At 37.3% G+C, this 26,871-nt stretch overlaps 1 protein-coding gene across 2 annotated transcripts in view; it reads left to right on the top strand.

The window, feature by feature from the left end:
- The window catches only part of TPST1 (tyrosylprotein sulfotransferase 1), a 144,023-nt gene that overhangs the window by 8,542 nt on the left and 108,610 nt on the right, over positions 1 to 26,871 (top strand). The window lies entirely within an intron of this gene.

Raw genomic sequence — 26,871 nt, 5'->3', positions numbered from 1 at the left:
GCTGAAGGCAGACACTCAACCACTGAACCACCCAGGCATCCCAGATTTTATTTATTTATTCATGAGAGACACACAGAGAGAGACAGAGACCTAGGCAGAGGGAAAAGCAGGCTCCATGCAGGGAGCCCAATGCAGGACTTGATCCCAGGACCCAAGGACCCCAGGATCACGACTTGAGCCAAAGGGAGATGCTTAACCACTGAGCCACCCAGGTGCCCCTCTTAATTCTATTTTTGGATGGTTATTTGTAGTATATAGGAACATAGTTGAATTCTGTATAGTAGTTCTGTATCTTACAAATATCCCTAACTAATTTAACAGTTCTGGTAGTTTTTTAATGAGTTGTTAGGATTTTAGATACATGTGATGTGTCATCTCTGATGAGAAAGAAGTAGTCTCATTTTTTCCCTTCCAATCTGGATCCTTTTAATTTTTCTTGCCTTGGCTAGAACCTACTGTATAATATTAAATACAAATGGTGAGAGCAGACATCCAATCCAGTCTTGTTGTTGATCTTACAGGGTAATCATTAAGTGTGAGGTTAGCTGTGGGTTTTCTTTTTTTTTTTAAGATTTTATTTATTCATGAGAGACACAGAGAGAGGCAGAGACACAGGCAGAGGGAGAAGCAAGCTCCCCACAGGGAGCCCGATGTGGGACTTGATTCCGGAACTCCAGGATCATGCCCTGAGCCAAAGGCAGGTGCTTAACCTCTGAGCCACCCAGGTGTCCCAGCTGTGGGTTTTTTCTTTAAAAAAAAAAAAAAAAAAAAAAAAAGATTTTATTTATTCATGAGAGACAGAGAGAGAGAGAGAGAGAGAGACAGGCAGAGACACAGGCAGAGGGAGAAGCAGGCTCCATCAGGGAACCTGACGTGGGACTCAATCCCAGGTCTCCAGGATCATACCCTGGGCTGAAGGCGGCACTAAACCGCTGCACCACCCGGGCTGCCCAGCTGTGGGTTTTCTTATATGTCCTTTTTCATGTTGATGACGTTCTCCTCTATTTCTGACTTAGTCTTGTTTTTATCATGAAAGAATGTTGAATTTTGTCTTTTTTTCAGTGCCTATTTAGATGATTGTGTGCTGTATGTCATTTATTAATTTGATGTATGACATTAGTTGACTTTCATATGTTGAAACAATCATACATGCTTGGGACAATCCATGCTTGTCATGGTTTATGTATGATCATCCTTTGTGTATGTTTCTGGATTTGGTTTGCTGGCATTTTCTCTGGAGTTTTGCATTTATATAAGTAAATATATATTTGTAGTTTTCTTGTAGTGTCTTTCTCTGGTTTTGGAATCAGGGAAAACTGGTGTCACAGAATAAATGGAGACGTGTTTCCATCTCCTGTATTTTGGGAAAGTTTGTTAAGGATTGGTATTCATTCTTAAGTTTTGGTAGAATCCACTAGTGAAACCATTTGATCTTAGACTTTTCTTTACTTGTTACGGCTTTTATTCAGAGAATTTCTTTGTGAATAGATTTTAGAACTTTGTGTCTCCTAGAAATTTATCCCCTTCATCTAGTTATAAAATTTAGGCAGCCCGGGTGGCTCAGCGGTTTAGTGCTGCCTTCAGCCCACGATGTGGACCTGGGACCCGGGATCGAGTCCCACGTCAGGTTCCCTGATGGAGCCTGCTTCTACCTCTGCCTGTGTCTCTGCCTCTCTCTCTCTCTCTCTGTCTCTCATGAATAAATAAATAAAATCTTTAAAAAAATAGTTATAAAATTTGATTACAGCTGTTTGTAGTATTCCCTATAATTCTTTACAATAATTTTTATTTATGTAAGGTAATAATTACTTATTTAGTAATTTGGGTCTTTTTCGTTCTTGTTTAATCTAAATGATTATTTATTCTGTTGATCTTTTCAAAGAACCAACTTTTTATTTTGTTGATTTACTTTCTTTTTTTTCTCTATTGTATTTAAGTCACTGTAATTCTTTCTGTTTACTGGCTTTGGGTTAGTTTATTCTTTTTCTGTTTGTTTTTTTAAGATTTATTTATTTATTAGAGCATGCAGACAGGGGGAGGGGCAGAGGAAGAGGGAGAGAATCTTAAGCAGACTCCCATAGAGTGCAGAGTCAGATGCAGGGTTCCTTCTCAGAACCCTGAGATCATGATCTGAGTCATAATCAAGAGTTGGAGGCAGCCCGGGTGGCTCAGCGGTTTAGCGCCACTTTCAGTCCAGAGCCTGATCCTGGAGACCTGGGATTGAGTCCCACGTCAGGCTCCCTGCATGGAGCCTACTTCTCCCTCTGCCTGTGTCTCTGCCTCTCTGTCTCTCTCTCATGAATGAATTAAAAAAAAAAAAAATTTCTAAAAAAAAAAAAAAAAGAGTTGGATGCTTAACCAACGGAGCCACCCAAGTGTCCCTTTTTTTTTACTGATTTCTTAAGGGAACAGTTAGTTGGATGTTTTGAGATCTTTTTTTAAAGTTTTAAACTATTTAAGATTTTATTTTTTAAATTTACATTTAATTGGCATATAACATTGTGTTAATTTAAGGTGTACAACATGTTGATTTGAGATTTTTTTTTTTAAAGAATTCTTTTTTTTATTTTATTTTTTTTATTTATTTATGATAGTCACAGAGAGAGAGAGAGAGGCAGAGACACAGGCAGAGGGAGAAGCAGGCTCCATGCACCGGGAGCCCGACGTGGGATTCGATCCCGGGTCTCCAGGATCGCGCCCTGGGCCAAAGGCAGGCGCCAAACCGCTGCGCCACCCAGGGATCCCGAGATTTTTTTTTTTATAGATATTTACACTACAAATTTTCGTTACATCAGAGCTCTTGCTGCTTTTGCTACATCCCATAAGTTTTTTTTTTTTCTTTTAAAGATTTTATTTATTCATGAGAGACAGAGACAGAGAGAGAGAGAGAGAGAGAGAGAGAGGCAGAGACACAGGCAGAGGGAGAAGCAGGCTCCATGCAGGGAGCCTGACGTGGGACTCAATCCCGGGTCTCCAGGATCATGCCCTGGGCTGAAGGCGGCGCTAAACTGCTGAGCCACCCGGGCTGCCCCAAGTTTGTGTTTTTATCTCAAAGTATTTCCTAACTTATCTTGGTATTTCTTTTGTGGCTCATTGGTTATTTAGAAGACTGTTCTGTAAATTTTCACATATTTGCAAGTTTCTCAAATATTTTAACTGATAATGCTTTCTAATTTTATTCTTTTGTGGTTGGAGAATATATTTTATATGATTTCACTCCTTTACATTTATTGAGATTTGTTTATGGCATATCATAGGGAATGTTCTATGTGCATGTGAAAATGATATAAAGCTTGGACTGTTTGATAGATGTTTGCTAAGACTACTTGGCTTATAGTTTGTTCAAGTCTCTTTCCTTGATAATCTTTTGTCTGATTGTTTTATCCAGTATCAAAAACAGAGTAATGAATTCTCCAAATATTGTAGAATTATCTATTTCTTCCTTTAAGTCAGTTTTTCCCTCTTGTGTTTGGAAGTACTGCTGTTAGGTGCATATGTGTTTATAATTTTTATATCTTCTTGATGGATTTCAGTTCTTATAATTATAAAGTGCCCTTTGTCTCTAGTAACAATTTTTATCTTTAAGTTCCTTGTATACAATGTTAGTATAGATACTCCAGTTTTTTCATTAGGGTACATGGTGTACCTTTTTACCTTGTTTTGCTTTTAGCCCATTGGTTATTGACTAAAGTATATCTTGTAGGAAACTTATATTTGGGTGATTTAAAAAAATTTTTAATTCAGATTCCAGTTGACCCATTGATTTAGTAGCATGTTTACATTACAAGGATACATATTTAACCTGTATGTTTGTGATCTTTTCAGTCTTTTTCTTGTGGTTGACTTCTAGTTTCATAGCATTGTGGTTAGAAAAGGTGCATAGTATGATTTTAATCTTTTTGTATTTGTTGAGGCCTGTTTTGTAGCCTAATATGTGATCTGTTCAGGGGAATTTTGCATGTGCACTAAAAAAAGAATATGTTTTTGCTGTTTTAGGTTAAAGTGTTCTGAACTTAATCTATTAAGTCCATCTGGTCCAGTGTGTCATTCAAACCCATTGTTTCTTTCTTTATTTTCTGTTTAGATGATCTGTCCATTGATGTGAGTTGTTAAAGGTCCTTACTATTGTTGTATTACTATTATTGAATTCCTTTATGTGTGTTATTGTTTTATGTATTTGGGTGCTCCCATGTTGGATGCATAAATATTTACAAATATTGTATCTTCTTTGTTGGATTGTCCCCGTTATATAATGCCCTTCTTCATCTTTTTTTATAGTCTTTGTTTTAGTTTATTTACTTACTTTTTACGATTTTATTTGTTTATTTGTTTATTGAGAGAAAGAGTACAAGCAGGGAGAGTGGCAGGCAGAGGGAGAAGGAGAAGCAGGCACCCTGATGCAGGGCTTGATCCTAGGGCCCTGGGATCATTAACTGAGCTGAAGGCAGATGCTTTATTTATTTTTTTTATTTTTATTTTTTTTTAATTTTTATTATTTATGATAGTCACACAGAGAGAGAGAGAGGCAGAGACACAGGCAGAGGGAGAAGCAGGCTCCATGCACCGGGAGCCCGATGTGGGATTCGATCCCGGGTCTCCAGGATTGCGCCCTGGGCCAAAGGCAGGCACTAAACCGCTGTGCCACCCAGGGATCCCCTGAAGGCAGATGCTTTAAACAACTGAGCCACTCAGGTGCTCCCACAGTCGTTGTTTTAAAGTCTAGTTTGTCCAATATAAATTGCTACTCTGGCTTTCTTTTGACATCCATTTGCATGATAGATGTTTCTCCACCCATTTTTGCTCTGCAGGTGTCTCTAGGTCTAAAATGAACCTCTTGTAAGGCAGCATACAGATGGGTCTTGTTTTTTTTATTAAGATTTATTTATTTGAGAAAGAGAGAGAGTTGGGCAAGGGACAGAGGGAGAGAATCTTCAAGCAGACTCCCCGTTGAGTGCAGATCCCAACTCAGGGGCTTGACCCCACTACCCATGAGATCATGACCTTAGCCTGAACCAAGAGTATAATGTCAACCAACTGAGTCACCCAGGCCACCATTTTCCTTTCTTGGTATAAAATTGCATGATTTTGTTTGTTGTGGTCCATTTTGCCAGTCCTCTTTTTGGGAGTGTGGAATTCTTTATATGTAATGTAATTAGTAATATATTAAGTTTTATGTTTGCCATTTTGCTGTTTCTTTTCTACATGTCTTACATATTTTTAGTTTTTCTGTTACTCTTTTACTCTCTTCTTTTGTATTATTTTCCTATATATATGTTACTTTTATTTCTTTTATCATAATCTTTATTTTCTTGGTGATTACTATTTTAATATCTTAATGTAGTTCAGGTTGATACCAACTTAATGCTAATAGTATGCAAAAGCTGGGGCACCTGGGTGGTTCAGTCAGTTAAGCGTCTGACTCTTGATTTTGGCTCAGGTCATGATCTCAGGGTTGTGAGATCAAACCCCACATTGGGCTTTGTGCTGAACATGGATCCTACTTAGTATTATCTCTTTCCCTCTGCCGTTCCCTCACCACCTGCTCTCTCTAAAAAAAATAAAATAATAATATGGAAACATTGCTTTAATAGAATTCTTTTCATTTCTTCTTCCCTGTGTTCATGCAAATTTCACATTTTACTTTAGAAAAAGCCCATCAACTTCAGCTTTATAATTACTGCTTTATGCAAGTGTATTTTAATCCAGATAGGAAAAGTGTTCTTAACAAACATTTTTTTTTTAAAAGTAGGCTCTACCAAAAAAAAAAAAAAAAAAAAAAGGAGGCTCTACCTCCAGCGTGAAGCCCAATGTGGGACTTGAATTCACAATCCTGAGATAGTCAGACTAAGCCACTAACTAAGCCACCCAGGTGCCCCCCAAAATATTTTTATATTGTCTTTTATATTTGTATAGCTATCTTTATTTGGTGCTGTTTATTTTATCATGTGGATATGGGTTACTTACTAATGCTTTCATTTTATCATTAAGGACTCCCTATGTTTTCCGTTAAATTTAGGATTTCAGCCACTTATATAAATTTGATTTTTCCTTCTGAGATTACTGTTATATGTATTTTGGTATGCTTGATGATAATCCACAAGTCTGAGACTGAGTTCATTTTTCTTCATTAAAAAAAAATTTCTGTTCTTTAGACTGGAAAATTGGTCTGTGTTTAAGTTTGGTGATTCTTCTACCTTAAGTCTACTGTTGAGCCTCTTTTTTTTTTTTTTTTTTTTTTTTTTTTTAAACTGTTGAGCCTCTTTAGTGAGTTTTTCATTTCAATTATAGTTTCAAATTCTAAGATTTCCATTTGGTTGTTCTGTATTTAAATTAAAAAAAAAAAGATTTATTTAGAGAGTGTGAGCAAGAGGGAGGGCAGAGGGAGAGAAAGAGAAAGTTATACAAATAACAAAAGCCCTGGGAATATTTATTTTAGAGGGAGAGCATGAGCTGGAGAGGGGGAGAGGGAGAGATGGATAGAGAGAGAAGCAGACTTTCTTTTTTTTTTTTTTTAAATTTTTATTTATTTATGATAGTCAGAGATAGAGAGAGAGAGAGAGAGAGAGAGGCAGAGACACAGGCAGAGGGAGAAGCAGGCTCCATGCACCGGGAGCCCGATGTGGGATTCGATCCCGGGTCTCCAGGATCGCGCCCTGGGCCAAAGGCAGGCGCCAAACCGCTGCGCCACCCAGGGATCCCAGAAGCAGACTTTCCACTGAATGCAGAACCCTATGCAGAGCTTGATCTTAATGACCCTGAGATCACGACATGAGCCAAAATCAAGTTTGTCACTTAACCGACTGAGCCACCCAGGTGCCTTAAGGGAGAGAAAATCTTAAGCAGACTCCATGCTTAGCATGGAGCCTGACACAAACCTCAGTCTCACCACTTTGAGATCATGACCTGAGCCAAAACCAAGAGTCAGAGGCTTAACCGACTATGCCACCCAGGTGCCCCTTGGTTCTTTAAAAAATTTTTTATTCCTGTTGATATTCTCTGTTTGGTGAAAAATTATTCTCATAATTGCCTTTGATTCTTTGGACGTGGTCTGTTTAGTTCCTTGAACGTATTTGCATTATCTGACTTATAGTCTTTGTCTAGTAAGTCCAACACCTGAGCTTCCTCAGAGATAGTTTTTACTGATTTTTTTTTGTCTCATTGTATGAATAATACTCTCTTTTTGTGTGTGTGTGTCTCATAATGATTTGTTGAAAAATAGATATTTTTAATAATGTAATGTAGCTACTCTGGGAATAAAACATCTCTTTCCTAACATTTATTGTTGTTATTTGTTTCATTACTTTTGGGGATAAATTCTTTACATTCTACATTGTTTGTTCTGTATAAGCACTGACGTCTACTTGATTAGCTTAGTGGTCAGCAAATAATTAGACAGTTTTCCTTAGATATTGAACCTGTAGTCTTCCAGCCTTTGCTGAAGGGTTTTCTCAGTGTGTATGTGGGTGTGGGTGTGGGTGTAGGTATCGGTGTGGGCCTGTGTGTTGTGGCTTCTTTCATGCAGTAGCAGTTTACACTGTGCCTTAGCCTTCATTTCTGGGGTATGTAGAATATCAAGCCAAAGATGATAGATTAGGACCTTTCCTAGTCTTTCCTGGGCATGTGTATGCCTTCTAGATACTCAGGAGCTTTTCTAGGTTCTCTATGTACCCTCAGTTTTTCCTTTTAAGTTTTTTAAGGAAAATTTTGTTTGCCTTAACTGTTTGTCACTGAGGACAGCTGTCTCTGATAATTTTTAACAAAAACCCTGGGAATAGGATGGTTCACATGTGGGCTAGGAGTCCTCTGAATATAAGCCCTGAGTGTGGAGGTTTTCCAGTGAGCTGCTAGACAGTTTAAATAGTGACAGTTTTCCAGAGATGTGGTTTTGCGGGAAGTTCCTAACCTCTTCTGCCCCCTTAAGTGGCTACTGGACTGCTGTTGTTCACATCTACCATGTTTGCAGGTTAGGTTGTTAGTTTTCCAAGGCTTCCATAGAGCTGGGGAGAGGGAAATAGGGCAAGTTAAAATGTTGTAAAGCTGTGTTTACTGAAAGTCAGCTATTTTTCCTGAATAAAAGTTTCTTGGATTGTCGCAGTCTTTGGTTGATTTTTAGATTTTTGAAAACATTGATTTTGACTGTTGTTGCCAGTATCTCATTACTTTTATAGAATATCAGACTTTTATTTTAGGTCCTTATTCTGCCATGCAAGATGTGCTTCCTCCAGCCTTTTCTTGGCATTTATGTGGTAGGGGTTTATGTGGTACATTTTAGCAGATTTGTTTAGGTAACTGACAAGTCCAAGATTATACAATTCTGTTTTTCCAGTTTTATTTGCTATTATTCCCCTATAATCAGCGAAGCTGATTAATATTTTTTGAATATGTGCTATCTTCTTCCACCTTGAGGCTTCTTATTTGCTCAAAACACTCTTTCCTCCGTCACTCCCACAATGGGAGTCCTACTTATCTTCTAAGATTTATTCTGTGATGTCATTTTCCTCTATCCTTTTATGAGCCCATGGATGTGATTCCATTCTCTCTTTCTTTCCCTTTCCCTTTCTTTCTTTCTTTCTTTCTTTCTTTCTTTCTTTCTTTCTTTCTCTCTCTCTCTCTCTCTCTCTCCTTCCTTCCTTCCTTCCTTCCTTCCTTCCTTCCTTCCTTCCTTCCTTCAGATTTTATTTATTCATGACAGACACAGAGAGAGAGAGAGAGAGAGAGAAAGAGAGAGGCAGAGACACAGGGAGAGGAAGAAGCAGGCTCCATGCAGGGAGCCCGACATAGGACTCGATCCCAGGTCTCCAGGATCATGCCCTGGGCTGAAGGTGGCGCTAAACCGCTGAGCCACCCGGGTTGCCCTGATCCTTTCTTTAAATTCCTGTATGTCTTTTTTTCGTACCTTTTGTGTATATACCTCTTAATTATATCATATAATATGTATAATTTTTTATTTTCTCCTTCTGCTAAGTTAGTTCTCTGAAGGCAAATGAGGAATCATAGTTACTTATATGTTTGATAAATGTTTGTTTAATTGGAATGTAGGAGTGAAGTTTCATAGCAAGAATGTTCCATGTTTTAGGTTTTATTATTACTAGGGTCACATTTTATTCATTCATTATTGAACCCAGGGAAATGGTCTATCCTGGAAAATTTAAATAATTTAAGTATTATATGGCTGTACATACACATACAATCCTTGAAGATGTATAAGAACATAAAATGATAAAGGCAAAATTCAATTTTTCCAGTAGAGATTGTTATAGTTTGTAGTCAGAGGTTTGATGCACTGTTTTTTTAAAGAGATCACAAAATTCCAGCTCTGAGTAACTGTGTCAGAGGCATAATTTCTTATGACAGAAGTGGGGACTTATTTACATGTGAGAGTAACTGTGCTAAATTAAAACTAAACTGACAAAAACCACAGGAAAGATTGAGCTAATTGCCATGCTAATTTCTAGGTTCCATATATGTCTGTTATCTCTTAGGACCAGACTTAGTTTTCCATTCTTAATCCCATCTAAATGAAGCCTTCATGGATTAGCAGCAAGTGTATAAATGTGCATGTGATGCTCATTTATGCAAATGAAGTACAATACATACATGGATTTAGAGTTTTCTGTCATCTAATTAGATGTGAGATGTTGATAATAGGATAGTTGCGAAGCTGGGTATTTTTTAAACTATATGCTAATGAAAGCCTTGTAGCAATATTGCATGGTCTTATATTCACTTAATTTGAACCATACTTGTTGCATACATGGCTTTTTGTTCCTGCCAAGCCTAATGTCTGGGCAGCACCATGGAATAGCTGTTGCAGCTTCAGAGTCAGACCTGAGTTGTCCATCTTGATCATCAGTTTGCCAAGTATTGATAGATACTTTATATGAGTTTTTCTTTCTGAGCTTCAGTTTCCTCCTGTGTTCAGTGATTCTAGGGCAGAAACATTAAGTTCTGATTTTTGCAGCAACTCTAAGGGATTATAAAAACATAATATTTGATTCATTCATCAATGAGAGTGTGAAATAATAGAGGTAGATGAAATAAGCTGTTCAATATAGAGAATGGATTAGAGGAACAAGGGTCAGAAGGGAAAAAAAACAATAAGTGAATTTTGTAACATTAGTCTTTCTGAACATAGTGAAACTGTATTTTAACATTGGAACTGGAAGGAGAGATCAGTATTCTAATCATAGGAAAATGTTAGGGGGAGCCCCTGCATGGAGCCTGCTTCTCCCTCTGCCTGTGTCTCTGCCTCTCTCTCTCTCTGTGTCTCTCATAAACAAACAAACAAACAAACGAATAAATAAATGGAAAATGTTAGGTATCTGAGGTTTTATTTATTATTACTTTTAAAAATTATTTATTTATTCATGAGAGACACAAAGAGAGAGAGAGGGGCAGAGACACAGGCAGAGGGAGAAGCAGGCTTCATGCAGGGAGCCTGACATGGGACTTGATCCGGGGTCTCCAGGATCAGTTCCTGGGCTGAAGGTGGTGCTAAACCTCTGAGCCAACCGGGCTGCCCCCTCTCTGAGGTTTTAATGAGAGAGAGTTTTAGTGGAGTCACTCAGTGCATATTTATTGGTACTCAATATGCAAATAGCATTTTATATTACATGCTGTGGGGGAAACTGAAAAGGTGATATGATCAGTACCTTCCAAGAACGTACAACTAATTAACTCTCACAGAATGTAGTTACTTTAACTTATTGGCAGTCAAAAAGCCATTGACTTACTATAAGTCCCTATTTTTAAGAACTTCACAGTCCACTGAAGAAACAGACAAATTAACCATATAAGAAGTAAAATGTGGGTGAGTACCAGGGTGCCATGAAGAATACTTGTCATATGAGGCAGAAAGCTGTCAGGAAAACCTCCTGGAAGAGTTCTCATTGAAAATGTCAAAGGATGGGGCAGCCTGGGTGGCTCAGTGGTTTAGCGCCGCCTTCGGCCCAGGCCTTGATCCTGGGGACCCGGGATCGAGTCCCAGTCGGGCTCCCTGCATGTAGCCTGCTTCTCCCTCTGCCTGCGTCTCTGCCTCTCTCTCTGTCTCTCTCTCTCTGTCTCTCTCTCTCTGTGTCTCTCATGAAAAAATAGAGTCTTAAAAAAAAAATGTCAAAGCATGGGTGAGAGTTACGAGTAAGAGATGCAGGCAGCACTGGGTGAGAATATGTGTGTAGGGGGTGTTGGAGATGGGGAGTGATTAAAGAGGCTAAGGGCTAGATCAGGAAGGACCTTATATGTTATACTGAGGATTTTGTTTTGAGAGAAGTAAGGTCTTAAAAGATTTTAAGCAGTTTCATAAATATATTTGTATTTTGGAAAGATCACTTCTGAAACAGAATAGTGAAAGAACTGATTGAAAGTCAGAGAGTGCCAGTTATTAGGCTATGGAGTTATGCTTGTGAGAAAGTATGAGGGTGAAGATGAAAGCCATGCCAGCAGGGGAAGAAAAGGGAGAATAGATTCAAGAGCCAGGAAGCAAGAAGAGTTGACAGGACTTCACAAGTTACCACAGAGAGGTTAAGGGAGAAACTTCATAAAAGCTCCCAGATTTTTAGCCTGGACATCTGGGAAGAAGTGGTTCATTTATTAGTAGAAGAAATAGAAGAGAGAGATTTACCGGGAAAGATGTGTTCCATTTGCTCTTCCTTGAGTTTGACCTGCCCGTGGAATATCCGGAGAGTTGAGTTTGCCTTTGCCTTTGAATGATGAGATTTGAGATTCGAAATTCAAGCCTTGCTTGCAAGTAGAGTTGAGAGGCATCAGAATATAAGTAGAGGGTAGCTATAGATGAAGCATGGTGAGTGTAGGAATGCAGATAAGGGAATCCAATACCATAAATTAAACAATTGTCACTGTTTTGTGATGTTTGCTTTTGAGATACATTAAACTTGTGTACATAGTTGAGGCTGTTTTTTTCCAGGGCTTTGTATTTTATTCCACTGATTACTATTAGTATCATCACAGTTAAAAGTTTCCTTAATACTTTAATATTTGTGGGGCTCTATTCCTTATGTCTTGGAAAAACTATTTTTTCTACCTGCTATACATTTTGTAAATTCAGTTTAGAAATCCTATTGGGGGATCCCTGGGTGGCGCAGCGGTTTGGCGCCTGCCTTTGGCCCAGGGCGCGATCCTGGAGACCGAGGATCGAATCCCACGTCAGGCTCCCGGTGCATGGAGCCTGCCTCTCCCTCTGCCTATGTCTCTGCCTCTCTCTCTCTCTCTGTGACTATCATAAATAAATAAAAATTAAAAAAAAAAAAAAAAAAAAAGAAATCCTATTGGGATAATGACTGAAATTGCGAAATTTTTTGGGACTTCCAGATTACTTTGTTTTTGTTTATTTGTAATTCCTTGCTTCATTTTTGACATTTATTAAACATTTGCTTTGTTTCAGATAACTCTGTAGGTATTTTACAGAGATTTGAAAAGATTTCACTAGGTGTTTATTATTCATCTGTATTTTCCTGCTTTATATTTTATCTGATATTCATACACTCACTGCATAATAATGAATGCATTGTAATTTGTGCTTTAAAGGAGCTTATACTCTAGTGAGGTAAACTAACCACAGTACAGTGCATGAGTGTGCAAACCAACATGTTGTTACCAAGTGTTTGAGGTTACAGAAGAATACTGAAGAGGCATGTATAAAATAGAGAAAGGGGCATGACATAGAAGGCAGCAGCATGAGTAGGGGGCAGGTGTGGAGGTGCCTTGTGTGTGCCTTGAGTGGTCCTGAATGGGGGCAGCCTGCATGGGAGGTGTGCTGGGAAGGATGCCAAAGGCCTGTGGTCTTTTTATTTTTAATCGTTAAAGTATAGTAGACCTGCAATGTTGTGTTAGTTTCAGGTGTACAGCATAGTGATTTTTAAAAAGTTTTTATTTGAATAGGTAACATACAGTGTTATATTAGTTCCAGGTGTATAATCTAGCGATTCAACAATTCCACATGTCACCCAGTGCTCTTCATGACAAGGGCTATCCTTAATCCCCCATCATCTATTTAACCCATCCTCCCCTTCCCATCATCCCTCTGGTAACTATCAGTTTGTTCTCTATAATTAAGAGTAAGAAAAAAAAAGAGTAAGAGCTATAATTCTCTCTCTTTCCTCAGCATAGTGATTGGACAACTCTGTGAATTACTCAGTGCTTACAATGATAAGTGTAGTCACCATCCATTACCATACAATGTTATTACAATATTATTGACTATATAGTATGCTGTACTTTTTATCCCTGTGACTTATTTTATAAATGAAAGTTTCTGCCTTCTTAGTTCCTTTTACCTATTGTGACTATCTCTCCAACCACCTCCACTCTGGCAACCACAGGTTTGTTCTTTGTATTTATGAGTTTTTTTGTTCACTTGTTTTTTTTATATTCCTTGTGTAAGTGCAATTACATAATATTTGTTTTCTTCTGATTTATTTCACTTCAAGTAATACTCTCTAAGTTCATCCATGTTGCAAATGGCAAGATCTCATTCTTTTTTATGAGTGCTATTCTAGCACACACATACGTATACATATGAACATATGTACCACATCTTTTCCATTTATATGTTGATAAGACACTTAGATAGCTTTCATATTTTATCTATTATAAATAATGCTACAATAAACAGGGGTGCATGTATCTTTGTGAATTAGTTTTCATTTTCTTTGGAAAATACCTAGTAGTGGAATTATTGGATTATATGGTATTCTATTTTTAATTTTTTTGAGGAAACTCTCTAATGTTTTCCATAGTGGTTGCACCCATTTACATTCTCAATAATAGTGCATGAGAGTTTCCTTTTCTTCACATCTTCACTGACACTTGTTGTTTCTTGTCTTTTTGGTAATAGCCATTCTTACTAGTGTGAGGTAACATCCCACTGTGGTATTAATTTGCATTTCCATGATGATCAGTGATGTTGAGCATCTTTTATGTGTTGGCCATCTGTATGACTTTGGGAAAATGTCTATTCAGGTCCTCTGCCCACTTTTTAATCTGTTTGGTGTTGAACTGTATAAGTTTTATAATATTTTGAGCATTAACCCTTTATTGGATATATCATTTGCAAATATCTTCTTCCATTCCCTACTTTGCCTTTTTGTTTTGTTGATGGTTTCCTTTGCTGTGAAAAGGCTTTTTATTTTGTGTAGTTCCAATAGTTTATTTTTGCTTTTGTTTCCCTTACCTGCAGAGACATATCCATAAATATGTTGCTAAGGCTGATATCCATGAGATTAGTGCTTATGTTTTCTTTCAGATGTTTTATGGTTTCAGGTCTCATGTTTAGTTCTTCAATCCATTTTCAGTTTATTTTTGTGTATGGTGTAAATGATTCAATTTCATTCTTTTGCAGATAGCTGTTCAGTTTTCCCACACTATTTTTCAAAGACACTGTCTTTTCCCCATTGCATATTCTTACCTTCTTTGTCATAGATTAATTGACCATGTAAGCACAGTTTTATTTCTGGGCTCTCTGTCTTATTGTATTGATCTGTGTGTCTGTTTTTGTGTTCGGACCAGACTGTTTTGATTAGTATAGCTTTGTAGTATGTCTTGAGATCTGAGATTTGTGATACATCCAGCTTTGTTCTTCTTTCTCAAGGCTGCTTTATCTGTTTGGGTTCTTTTGTGGTTCCATATGAATTTTAAGATTTCTAGTTCAGTGAAGTATACCGTTAGTATTTTGATAAGGATTGCATTAAATCTGTGGATTGCTTTAGGTAGTGTGGACATTTTAATAATATTAATTTTTCCAGTACATGAGAATAGTTGTATATTTATGTTTGTGTTGTTTTCAGTTTCTTTCATCAATGTCTTTTTTTTTTTTTCCATCATCAGTGTCTTATAGTTTTTACTTATAGTCTTATAGTCTTTCACTTCCTTGGTTAAATTTACTCTTTAGATAATTTATTATTTTTGGTACAGTTGTAAATGAGACTATTTTTTCTTTCTGCTAAGTGTTGTTAGTGTATAGAAATGCAACAGTATATATTAATTTTGAATTCTGTAACTTTACTGAATTTATTTATTGATTCTAATATTTTTGAGGGAGTTGTTAGAGTTTTCTTTTTTTTTTTTTTATCGGAGTTCAATTTGCCAACATATAGCATAACACCCAGTGCTCATCCCTCCAAGTGCCGTCCTCAGTGCCTGTCACCCAGTCACCCCAACCCCCCGCCCACCTCCCTTTCCAGTACCCCTTGTTCGTTTCTCAGAGTTAGGTGTCTCTCATGTTCTGTCACCCTCTCTGATATTTCCCACTCATTTTCTCTCCTTTCCCCTTTATTCCCTTTCACTATTTTTTATATTCCTGTTAGGGTTTTCTATAAATAGAAATGTATGCAAATGCTGACAATATTACTTCTTTCTTACCATTTTGAATTCCTTTTATTTCTTTTTCTTATCTGATCACCATTGCTAGGACTTCTTGTACTATGTTGGATAAAAGTGTTGAGAGTGGAAATCTTTGTTTTATTCCTGATCTTAGGGGAAAACTCAGTTTTTCCCTATATTTTTTTAAAGATTTTATTTATTCATGAGTGACAGAGAGAGAGAGAGACAGAGAGAGAGAGGCAGAGACACAGGCAGAGGGAGAAGAAGCAGGCTTCATGCAGGGGAGCCCGACGTGGGACTCGATCCCCGGTCTCCAGGATCACACCCTGGGCTACAGGCCGTGCTAAACCGCTGCGCCACTGGGGCTGCCCAGTTTTTCACTATTGAGTATGATGTTAGCTGTGGGATTTTCACATATGGCCATTATTATATTATGGTATGTTCCTTCTAGATCCACTTCATTGGGAATTTTTATCATTAATGGATGTTGTATTTTTGTCAAAATTTTTTTGAATCTATTGAGATGATCATATTGTTTTTTTTTATCCTTTCTCTTGTTAATGTGATGTATCACATTAAAAAATTTTTTGAACTGAGCCATTTTACATCCTACTTGACTGGTGAATGATTTTTTTTACTGTGTTGTTGAATTTAGTTTGCTAATATATTGATGATTTTTGCATTTATGTTCACTGGAGATTCTGGTGTGTGTGGTTTTCTTTTTCTTAATGTCTTTGTCTGGCTTTGGGTCAGAATAATGTTGGCCTTGTAAAATGTATTAGCGAGTTTTCCTTCCTCTTCTATTTTAAGAATAGTTTGAGAAGAATAGGTATTAGGTTTTCTTTAAGGGTTTGGTGGATTTCACCTTGAAACCATCTGATCTTGGACTTTTGTTTGTTGGGAGTTTTTGATTACTGATTCAGTTTTGTTACTATAATTGGTCTGTTCAGATTTTCTTTGTCATTCAGTTTTGGAAGATTGTTTCTAGGAACTTACCCATTTCTTCTAGATTGTTTATTTTGTTGGCATATAATTTTACATAGTAATTTCTTGTAATCCTTTATATTTCTGTGGTGTTGGTTGTTTTTTCTCTTATTTCTCATTTTATGTAATGAGTTCTTTCTCCTTTTTAACTTGAAGAGTTACTTACTTCCTTATATCAACTTTGGGTTTTGCTTGTTTTTTTTTTCCTCCCTAATTCTTTAGGTATAAGTTTTGATTGTTTATTTGAGATTTTTCTTGTTTCTTGAGGTAGGCTTAAATTGCTGTAAATTCCCCTCCTAGAACTTCTTTTACTGTATTCCAAAGTTTTGAACTGTTGTGTTTCCATTTTTATTTGTTTTCATGTATGTATTTGTTTTATATCCTCTGATTTCTTCATTGACCTATTGGTTGTTTAGTAGCATTTTAAGCCTTCATGTGGTTGTGGGTTTTTTTCTAGTTCTTTTCCTGTGACTGACTTCTAGTTTCATACTATTGTGGTTGGAAAAGGTGCTTGATATTGTTTCAGTCTTTTAAAATAATTTATTGAGACTTTTTTTGTGGCTGAATGTGATCTATCCTGAAGAATGTTCCAGGTACACTTGAAAAAGAATGTGTGTATTCTGCTGTCTTTGGATGGAATGTTCTGTATATATCTATTAAGTCCATCTGGTCTGATGTATCATTCAAAGCCACTGTTTCCTTATTGATCTTCTGCCTCTATGATCTACCCTTTGATGAAAGTGGAGTGTTAAAATCCCATACTGTTCTTGTATTACTGTCGGTTTCTCCCTTTATGTCTGTTAATATTTGCTTTATTATTTAGATGCTTCAGTGTTGGATGCATAGATATTTTGAATTGCTATATACTCTTGTTGGAGCAATCCCTTCATCATTATGTAATACTCTTGTTTCTTGCTGCATTGTTTGTTTTAAAGTCTAATTTGTCTTATATAAGTGTTTCTACCCCAGCTTTTTTTTTTTTTTTTTTTTTTTTTACTTCCATTTGCATGGAACGTCCTTTTTCATCTCTTCACTTTCAATCTGTTTGTGTTTTTAGGTCTGAAGTGAGTCTCTTGTAGGCGGCATGGGTCTTGTAGTTTTCTCTGTTCCTGTCTTCTGTTGCTTTCTTCCCTTGTGGTTTGATGGTTCTCTTTGATGTTATGTTTGGATTTCTTTCTCTTGTTTTTTTTTTTTTTTTTTTGTGTGTGTGTGTGTGTGTGTGTGTATCTTTATCTGTGGTTACTACTTTCACCTACAACATCTTATGTGTGTAATAGTCTATATTAAGTTGACCGTAGCTTAAGTTCAACCATTCTGAAAGCACTGCATTTATTACTCCCTCCATATTTCATGATGTATTTTACATCTTTTTACTTCATGTCTTCTTTAACTAAATTATGTAGATATGATTGATTTTACTACTTTTGTGGTTCATTCTCCATACTGACTTAATAAGTGATCAGTTTACTAATTTTATTATGTTTGTATTTACCTGTAAATGTTATATTGAGTTTAACTTGCGCTCTTGTGTCTATTTGTGTCAAAGGCATTCAGTCCATTTCTTAGCATTTGACCAGCTCTTTTTCTGCTTGACCATGGGCCTTTTTTTTTTTTTTTTCAAGATTTTATTTTATTTACTCATGAGAGACACAGAGCAAGCGAGAGAGAGGCAGAGGGAGAAACAGGCTCCACGCAGGGAGCCCGATGCAGGACTCGATCCCGGGTCTCCAGGATCAGGCCCTGGGCCGCAGGCGGCGCCAAACCGCTGCGCCACCGGGGCTGCCCAACCATGGGGTTTGTTGAAAACAAAATCCTAAGGGGCATTTGGGTGGCTCAATGGTTAAATGTCTGCATTTGGCTCAGGTCATGATCCTGGGGTCCTGTGATTGGGCTCCTCACATGGAGCCTGCTTTGGGCTCCTCACATGGAGCCTGTTTCTCCCTCTGCCTATATCTCTGCCTCTCTCTGTGTCTCTGATGAATAAATAAAAATTAAAAATCTTTTAAAAACAACAACAAAATCCCAGAATACTGTTCCTTTTTTTTTTTTTTTTTAATTTTTTTTTTCAGGATACTGTTCCTTTAAGAAGATGGGTTCCAGTAGACTTCCCAAAGATCATCAGCTGTGTTTTTGTTTTTGTCTTTTAAGATTTATTTATTCATGAGAGACACAGAGAGAGAGGCAGAGACACACAGGCAGAGAGAGAGGAAGACACACTACAGGGAGCCTGATACAGGACTCGATCCCCAGACCCCACGATCATGCCCTGAGCTGAAGGCACATGCTCAACCATTGAGCCATCCAGGCATCCTAAAATTACAATGGTTTTAAGAGCTCTTTGCTAAGAATTAGGGACAAAGACCAAATATATATTTCTTATTATGCCAACAGGGGCCATAGTTTATTTCTTTCCTGAACTGTATGGCAAAAGTCTCTAACTGATCTTCCTTCTCCATCTTTTCCTCCCTACAGTTGGCATTGTTACCTTCCCACAGTGTCTCTGCTTTTTTCCCTCCCCATCTCCACTGCATACAGGACAAGGCCTAAAACTGCATCTTGGCATTCAAACCCCTTCCGGATTTGGTCTCAATCTGTCCTTCAAGCTTTATTTCTTCTACTCTCTTATGGTACACTATGCATCAAGCTCAACCTCAAATCATTTTCTTTTTGCCATTTGCCATTTGTTGTCAATAGTGGCAGACCCCAGTGTATGGCAAGAAAAAGGTGTTCCCATTTTAGTATTCTATGAGCTGACATAGGAATTGGTCTTGCAACAGTGGTTTGTTTATTGGAAGTTTCTGCAGAATGGCAACATTGTAATTTAAATCAACCCCTGGACATACATTAATTGGCAAGTTTAAATACATAATTATGTTTCCTTTTGCTAAAAAAAAAACTTAGAAAATAGAGAAACCCACTGTGGACCAGACTTTAGACAGCAGGCAAAGTGGCATTGGCTGTTGCTATTTGCTAATGTTGATTAATATCATGAATAGGCATAAGAAGAAAAAAAGCTAATGAGTAACATTGTAAAGAAAGTTTTTAGGGGATCGTTACTTTTTAAATTTATCTTTTCCTAGGACATTTGTTCATTATCTCTTTGGACCTAGCAAATGGCCACTTTCCTGATTGTAAAAGCAGGATGTGATATGTGTGCTCATGAGTGTTTGTGCTCATGAGTGTTCGTGCTCATGAGTGCTGGTGCTTGGGCCTCTGTGTGTGTACTCAGTGTTTGGGTCAGCCTTTCTGACTACCGATCTCTATACCTCTACTTCTGTTGACTGATAACTGTTTTTGATTAGAAATCTTTATAAAATTTGTAAAGATCTAAGTGGGGAAGTATAGTGTCAACACTCTTCTCTAGAGTCTTTCATTTGGCTTGCTAAGAAAGAGTGATCCTATTAATCTTATTTCTCAGATATGTTTGTTCCAGTGTTTAATGCTTTTTCTTTCCCCTGGAGATAAAATTGAGACTGAACTTTTTAGTGTTCCCTTCTAGCTCAGCCTCAGCTCTGTAAATGTCCCAGTAGAGAAAATATTGATACTGCTTGTTTGAAAATATGGCAAAATAGTTTTAGGTAATGAACAAACACCCTGTGTGTGTGGGTCTATGTGCCTATGCTTTTGTATGTCTTTGTGTGTGTGTGTATGCGCACGCGCGTGCGTGTGCATGTGCACAGTGGTTGAATATATAAAGGTAATGGTCAGACCAGCTTTTGCTGTACTTTTTACTTAAATTGTAGGGGTACTTTTTAAAAAGAAAGAGAATTCACATCGAGGTATGAGTAGAAACCTCATTTCCATAGTTTGTCTCTTCTAGAGCAAAGTATTTCCCAGTTTGGTTGGTTTATTGATGCTTTTTGAAGACCCAGTGTACATTGTGACTTCGTGCTCTATTACAGATGCTGTTGTAGAGGATGAACCTAAACAGGGCCTTTGAATTTCTTCAAACAGGGCCTTGAATTTCAGGACTTTAAAATGTTTTGGAATAAATAAAATATACATGATAAAATTAAAAGCAACTTTTGAGGAGTGGATAAGCTTTAGAGAAATGGTGAGAAAAATGTGCTATTAGGGTGGCTGTTTTTGTATCAAAAAATGAGAGCATTGGGCTAAATGATCTAAAGGTCCTTCTTAGCACCGAAGGGCCTTTAGATCATTTCCTACTTTTCCCTCTGTGCAAAGAAGTGTGCACAGAGGTAAAAGTATGCTTCATAAGCTTAGTGAAAAGAATGAGAATGTTTCTGGGAAAGCCAAAATCCCTTTCTTTTCATTTTTTAGTATCATTTACAAGGCCTTTGACCATCATCTTACTTGATTTCAAACATTTTTTTTTTTTTAGATTTTATTTATTCATGAGAGACACAGAGAGAGGCAGAGACATAGGCAGAGGGAGAAGCAGGCTCCGTGCAGGAAGTCAGATTTGGGACGCGATCCTGGAACTCCAGGATCATGCCCTGAACCAAAGGCAGATGCTCAACCACTGAGCCACGATTTCAAACATCCTGAAGAGGATATAGAACATGTTTTTTTTTTTTTACCCCTGATGTGTTGGGGAAGGCAATATTTAATTTAAAATACAATAACAATGAAAATTAGAAAAAAATCTAAATTGTGTTGACACAATTTTCAAGTATGCTTGAATATGTGGTAAGGCTTTGTTCCCTCACATTTTCGCTAGTAAAGAAGGAGTTGCCTTCATTTTAGTCCTTATGAAACTTCTAATATTAAGAGGTACCTTCTCAATTACTCTGAACAAAAAACTCCTGTTTTGGCCTGACCTCTGACAATGCTAGTTTTGATGCCTATAGAGATTTCTTGATAAAATCAGTAGAAAAAGAAAAATCTAACCTAGTTGTAGTGTTGGATATCTTAAGCCTTTTCAAGATTATTTTAAAAAGCAATTCTAGGCTGTGAGCATGATGTGTTCTGACTAAATTTTAAAAAGATCCCTCTGGCTGTTGAGTTGAGAATAATCTCTGGAGGCAGGAATAGAAGTAAGGATACCTTTCTGTAATTCTGGTGAGAGATGCTGGTGGTGCTAGTGAAGTGTTGAGAAGTGGTCAGGTTGTGACAGTGGTTTGAAGATAGAGCCAATAGAATTTTTATCAGATTTGGGTATAGGGTATGAGAAGGAGATGAATCAAATATGTATTAAATGCTTTAAAGTCCAGCATATCCTATTCTCAATATTCCACATATGGTGACCTAGCAATTTCTCATTTAAAAATTTAGTTTAAGAAAATAATCACATAAAAAATAGAAAGATGTTTATATAAGAATCTTTATCATAGTGTTATTCATTGTCATGAAAGTTTAAACACAAGTAAATAATAATAGAGAATTGGCCAAATAAATGTTGGTAGACCTGTAAGCAGAAAGAGGGTTCCCCAGAAAAAGAAAGATATGACCTTGAGGTGCTAAGTGACCATTTTAAGCCCTCCTCCCCACCCCCACCATGATCTATGCCCCACTTGCCCAAGCACACTTCTTGCAGAACTTTCTTGGAGGTCTGAATTACAGAGAAATGCAAAAAAATAAAAAAATAAATAAAAATCTAAGTAGTTAAGGTATTTGTTTAAAGACTTATTTTAGAGCAGAAGTAGAAGTGGCAGAGAGAGGACAGAGACTCTCAAGCTGACTCCATGCTGAGCTCAGGGCTCGATCTCACAACTTGAGCCAAAACCAAGAGCGTGATGCTTAAGCAACTGTGCCACGCAGGCACCGCAATAGTTAAGAATTTTAAGAAAACAAAGGGAATGTAAAAGTTAAGAGTCTCAGGCCAGAAAATGGCCTAGCTGTAGCAGACAATAAATCAATGCTTAAAAATTCCAGTGCTGTTTCATAAACAAGCAAAGCCCTTTATTCCTTTCCTGAGATAAGGAGCCTAAAATCCCATCCAGTTTATATAGGCTCTCAGAGCATGTCCACAGACCCTTCCTCCAGTCCAGCAGTTACCTCTGCTTCATTATAATGTTAAAGTCTCCATCCTAGAAAGAGCACAAACTTCAATAACATAACAAAGGATGTATGGATAGGCCTGTTTTCTAAGTACAGGTGTGTAACCTTGTGGCTGCCTTTCTATATAATGACAGAGCTTCCCTTTCTGAATATTTGTCCTAACCCTAAAGAGAAGGAATCCACTCACCCCTGCTCCGGGATTCACTGGTTTGGAAGTTACTCTTCATGATCTCCTTATTTGCTGCAGTTTCATTTGTGAGACAACTCCACTTGGTGTAGTCTTTACCTATAACTCAGCAAGGAGCAAACTCACAGTTTGATTTTACAACCTTTCAGGAACACCTGGGTGGTTCAGCAGTTGAGCGTCTTCCTTCCGCTCAGGGCGTGATCCTGGCTCCGGACATGATCCTGGGCGTCTTACATCGGGCTCCCTGCATGGAGCCTACTTCTCCCTCTGCCTGTATGTCTCTCATGAATAAATAAATAAAATCTTAAGAAAAACTTTCAGGGGGATCCCTGGGTGGCTCAGCGGTTTCGCGCCTGCCCTTGGCCCAGGGCGCGATCCTGGAGTCCCAGGATCGAGTCCCGCGTCGGGCTCCTGGCATGGAGCCTGCTTCTCCCTCTGCTTGTCTCTCTCTCTCTCTATCATAAATAAATAAAAAAATAAATCTTTAAAAAAAAAAAACAAAAAAACTTTCAGTAAAGTATTATGCAGCCATTAAAATGATGATTTTAGAAGTATATTTCTGGATACAGAAATATGTCAATATGTTTCTAGTTTTTGTCTTTTTATGTATTTACTGAGGATTTGGGATATTTTAATGCAAAGTTATCAGATACTATTTATTGGTTGCTACTATAGTGACTTAATGGCTTCGTCATGTTAGCTTTTGATTGGTGAATATTTTGTATCTGATATGTGCTTGGGGAAAATTTCAGAGAGGTTATCTGTTATCTTGTTTTTGTACAATTGAATTTTAAATTGTTGCTCAGGTAAGTTTTGGAAGAAGACTCGTTTAAATATGTGATAACATATTGAATTCTGACATGTATCAGAGGTTGGCAAGTTAAATGTAGTTTAAAATACATAGAGTACTAAATTTTACCAAACAGCGTTGCCATTTTAGAGTGATTTCTTAGTGATTGCTGTTCTTCTCTCATACAACATGCATTATGCATCCTCTACCCCGCAAACAGATGGAATATGCTAGAGGAATCATTTCTGTATAACTATTTAAAATGAAACCAACCATTATTAGAGTTAATTGCATCCCTTCTATTTGCTTCACTAAGTAAGTTTTATTTGCTTTTTTCAGACTTAAATTAATTTTTATTTCATCTCAGTGTTCATAAAATGGAAAACATGAGATAATTTTTCTAGGATCATTTCTCTGCTCCTCTTAGTAAAACTCATTATTTAATGTATTCCTATTATCACTGAATTTATCACTGCTAAATACTATTTGATCAGAAACATTAATTGGAAAATTTAGAGTTATAAACTCTGCTGTTTTGGGCCTTCAGTCATCTGACTTAGCCATCCTTCATGTTTTCTCTCAAATTTCTCTTGACTTAATTTTTTTTAAAGATTATCATATAGTATGATATATGATAGTATAGTATTATTTTGGTGCATAGTTCTGTGAATTTTATTCTTCTTATTTTTTAAAAGACATTATTTATTTATTTGAGAGAGAGAGGGAAGAAAAGAGAGCAGGGCGAAGGGGCAGAGGGAGAAGCAGGCTCTGAAGGGGGCTCCATCCCAGGCCTCCAGGATCATAACCTGAGCTGAAGACAGATACTTAACTGACTGAGCCACCCAGGTGCCCAGTTCTGTGAATTTTAATATATATATTGATTTGTGTAATGACTACCACACACAATCAGGACACAGAATAGTTCCATCATCCCAGAAAACTATTGTGTTATATCCCTTTAAAGTTAGTCTCCTGGCACCCAGTGATCTGTAGTGTTGCCTTTTTGAGAATATTTTATGAATAGAATTATTTTGAGATTGACTTCTTTCATTCGGTATACATAATGTCTTTGGGGTTCATCCAAGTTGTTGTTTTATTGCAGAGTAGTATTCCGTCAATGGATTTACTACAGTATATCAGTTTTACACTTGAAGGACATTGTATTTTTATTTTTTGGTGGTTCTGAATAGAGCTGCTATAGATATATATGTGCAGGTTTTGTGTGAACATAGATTTCCCTTCTCTAGGATAAATGTTGGCATTTGTGGTAAGTATATGTTTACTTTATTAGAATCCACCAAACACTTTTTCAAATGTATCATTGTGCATTCCCAGAAGTGTGTGAGAGTCCAGTTACTTCTCCTCAGCAGCACTTGGTATTGTCAGTGTTTTTTATTTCAGCCATTCTAGTAATGCGTGGTGTGGTGGTGGTGTTTTTAAAAAAAAATATATATATATATATTATTATTATTTTTAAATATTTTATTTATTCATGAGAGACACACAGAGAGAGAGAGGTAGAGACGCAGGCAGAGGGAGAAGCAGCCTCCATGCAGGGAGCCCGACGTGGGACTCGATCCCGGGTCTCCAGGGTCACGCCCTGGACTGAAGGCGGCGCTAAACCGCGGAGCCACCCAGGCTGCCCTAAAAATAATATTATTGAGATATAATCCACATGTCAAAAAATTCTCCACAATCTAGGTTTAGGACATTTTCATCACCTCAAAAAGAAACTATATAGTAGTCACTTTCATTTTCCCTTTCTCTTTAGCTCCAGGCAACTACTACTTTTTCTGTCTCTCCAGATTTGCCTATTTTGGACATTTCATATAAATGGAATCACATAATATGTGATCATTTATGAGTTGCTTTTAATCAGCATAATGTTTTCAAGGTCTGTCTTCAATTGTATATTAGTATTTCACTCCTTTTATGGCTGGATAATACTCCTTTTGGATATACCATATTTTGTTTATCCATCTGTCAGTTGGTGGACATTTGGGTTGTTGCTGTTTTTTAGCTGTAATGATGCTGTGAGCATTAGTGTACAAGTTTTTCTATGAGCACATGTTTTTAATTCTCTTGGGTAGAATTGCTGGATCATATGTTAGTTCTACATTTAACCTTCTGAGGAACTGCTAAACTTTCTAAAGTGGCTGCACCATTTTATAGTCCTACCCACCAGCATTATATGAGGGTTCCAATTTCTCCACATATTCATCAACACTTGTTATTACCTTTTTTTTTTTTTTTTTGTAGCCATCTAGTGGGTATGAAGTGGTTTGGATTTACATTTTCCTGAAGTGTAATGATATTGAACATCTCATGTGCATGTTAACTATTTGTATATCTTCTTTGGAGAATTGTCTATACACATTTTTTGCCCATTTTTTATTGGGTTATTTGTGTTTTATTGTTGAATTGTAATAGCTCTTTATATATTCTGGCTGCAGGTCCCTTATCAGACATATGATTTGTAAATATTTTCTCCAATTTTTGATTTGTTTTTCACTTTCAGGATGGTGTTCTTTGAAGCACAAATGTTTTTAATTTTGATAAAGTCTAATTTATCTGTTTTTAACTTGTCTATAATACATTTTTTGGTCTTTTATCTAAGATACCATGGCCACAAAGATTTACACCCCCGTTTTCCTCTCAGTTTTATAGTTTTAGCTCTTATATTAGGTCTCTAGTTCACTTTGAGTAAAGTTTTGTGAGCAGGTATTCAACTTCATTCTTTTACGTGTGGATTATCCAGTTGCCCCAGCAACATTTGTAACAAAGGGTGCTCTTCCCTCACTTGGTTGTTTCAGTACCCTGTCAAAAATCAATTGACCACATCAAAAGATGCTCCACATCACTAATCATCAGGGAATTGTGTTGGACTGGCGAGACTGGGGATCTCAAAATGGCTTACCCAAGGCTAGGAACCCCCCAATAATGCCACCTTGCCCCAACCCACCAACGCCACCTTGCCTTGCCGCCCTACCTAACTTAGCTTACAAAGACCTATAACCCTTGCCCTAATGGGAATGCCGCCCTGCCCCCATACCCCCCCCCCCTAAAAAAAACTCTTTATAAACCTGCCCTGCCTTTTGCCTGGGTGCGACTTACCTGAAGCTCTCCGAGTCAGGGAACCTCGCCTGGGAGCGCTCCCCATTAAAGCACTCTCGAACCTACCGCCTGCTCTGCTGTCTTTAATTTTCTCTGCCGATCATTAAAAGAAAACCTAACAAATTGCAAATCAAAACTACAATGAGATATCAGATATCATGTCACACCTGTCAGAATGGTTAAAATAAAAAAATACAAGAAAACAACAAGTGTTGTTGACAATGTGGACAAAAAGGAACCCTGTGGATTGTTGGTAGGAATGCAAATTGGTGCAGCCACTGTGGAAAATAGTGTGGAGGTTCCTCAAAAAGTTAAAAATAGAACTACCGTAGGACCCAGTAATCACATTACTGGATTAATCCCAAATTACAAAAACATCAATTCAAAGGGATATATGCACTCCTATGTTTATAGCAGTGATATTCACAGTAGCCAAGATACAGAGGCAGCCCAGTGGCCATTGATAGATGCAAATAAAGAAGTGGTGTATATATGTTTG

The sequence above is a fragment of the Canis aureus genome, chromosome 8, assembly GCF_053574225.1.
Source record: "Canis aureus isolate CA01 chromosome 8, VMU_Caureus_v.1.0, whole genome shotgun sequence".
NCBI classification, from domain to species: domain Eukaryota; kingdom Metazoa; phylum Chordata; class Mammalia; order Carnivora; family Canidae; genus Canis; species Canis aureus.
The sequence above is the reverse complement of the archived record's forward strand: the minus strand, read 5'-3'. Positions and strand labels throughout refer to the sequence as shown.